This window comes from Poecilia reticulata, linkage group LG17 (assembly GCF_000633615.1).
Source record: "Poecilia reticulata strain Guanapo linkage group LG17, Guppy_female_1.0+MT, whole genome shotgun sequence".
NCBI classification, from domain to species: Eukaryota; Metazoa; Chordata; class Actinopteri; order Cyprinodontiformes; family Poeciliidae; genus Poecilia; species Poecilia reticulata.
Genome location: NC_024347.1, coordinates 30,163,715 through 30,165,561, shown reverse-complemented (window position 1 = coordinate 30,165,561; position 1,847 = coordinate 30,163,715). Strand labels below are relative to the sequence as shown.

Here is a 1,847-nt window from a genome sequence, read left to right as displayed (position 1 = left end):
GATGGAGGACAGGATGGAGGACAGGATGGAAGACAGGCAGCTGAACCGTCCAGAATCACTGTGAAACTTTCTCTCTCAGCGTTTCCATGTTTTTAATCATATTTGAATGTTTTGTTTTACCTCCATAAATATGGAAAGCAGTTTAATACTTTATTAAAGTCATTGTGTATTTAACCATCAATTCTTCTCTCGTTGGATTTAATCACGTTTTGCTTCCGTCTGACGACACGGAGGAGGCTGAGGACGGATCAGACAAACGTCTTCTGCAGCAAATTACTCATACAGTTCATGCATATTGTTAAACTTTAAGAACTTTTTAGTCTGAACCTTTGATGCCGTTTCGCCTGAATTTCCCCTTGGTGTGAAAATAAAATCTGTTTTGTTTTTATTCTACAAATAAAACACATATAACACAACGTGAGATCATAATTCATGTTTTAGCTTCTTGTTCTCCAACAAACATCAACAGAACTGGATGCACTGGAATTTCATTACCGGCTTCATAGTAATGGGGGGGGGAAATACAAATGCACACCACACTTTTCAGATGTCAGTGATTCTCTGCTCTGCTTTTAGATCCTCGGTGGAGTGTGTTTGCAGCAGAGCTCCGTTTTAAATCTGCAGACTTTACTAAACTCCAGCATGATGCATCTCCTGGCGGAATGTTCGCTGACATGAGGAAAAGCTGCTCCGCTGCTTTGTCCTGCTTCCTTTCCGCCGTGTTCAGCAGCGCGGCGCGGCGCGGCCTCATGAGGCTGCTGAGCTCACAAAGCGCATGATTGATCGCAGCAACATCGGCCCTCGCTGGAAAAGTATTTATGGAACGTTATTAATCTCCAATCAGATCCGAGTCCTGCGAGAGGAGGCGGCGCGGATGAGGAGCAGATGGCGGCGTCTCCTCGGATTCTCCTCCCCGTCTCTGAAGACTCATCTGTCCGCTCTGCAGTCCGGCTCTACAGCCAAACGGGAAAATCAGAGTGGGTCCAACCAACCTGGCAACCCTCAAAGTCCAGGGACCCTTTGGGTGTTTACTGGATAAATGAAGTGGACGTACTTTGACTAGGCACTTGGTTTAAACAAGTTGAGGATCTACTGAGGTAAAAGCCTTTTAAACATCAACAGTTACAGTTTTTCTCAGTTTCTTTGGTTCATTTCTTGAATCAACAGTAAATTTATTTCTCAAAACAATTCATACAAACAGCAAAACACCAAGGAAATCCTTAGTTTGTGTCTTAAAAATGAAAGATCTGAAGATGTCGGTTTCATTGGGTTTGGATCAGAGTCACGTCGACTCAACGGTAATCTGAAGTTCTTCTGTCAGCTGGAGATTACAAGAACTGTAGATTATGGAGATCAATGGTAAGAGGCTGGATGATGTTTATGTTTATACTTTTACAGAAATGAAAAGACGAACTGCAGAGCAGACAGGAAAAAAACTGGAAACTGGAGGAAATCTGTAAACGCAGTTCTGTAGGAATTATATGAGATTATAATTTTCATCTTCGCGCTGAGAAAAATTCCTCAGTGTTAAGAAATGAAGCGCGGATGAGAGGAACTCATCAGCTTCCTGTTGTGGGTCAAAGGTCACATCCTGATGATGCAGCGACAGAAACTGGCATCAGCTTTACGAACGTTTATGTTTGTTTCTGAAAACTGTCAGATTTTTATATTTTATACAAATAAAATAAAAAAGCAGAAGCAGGAAAAGTTTCAATCCAGCAGTTTTCAGGAAAACATTTCAGGAAACAAGTTAGCTTTTATTTATGTAATCAGGTTTTACAGTGTGGAGCAGTTCAGTTTTAGGAGTTAAAGATGGAGAACGCCCTCCTGCCCCCCCAGCTCCCCTC

At 42.2% G+C, this 1,847-nt stretch overlaps 1 protein-coding gene across 1 annotated transcript in view; it reads right to left on the bottom strand.

Moving 5' to 3' along the window:
- Positions 1-1,847, bottom strand: part of basp1 (brain abundant, membrane attached signal protein 1) — a 66,113-nt gene that overhangs the window by 8,229 nt on the left and 56,037 nt on the right. The window lies entirely within an intron of this gene.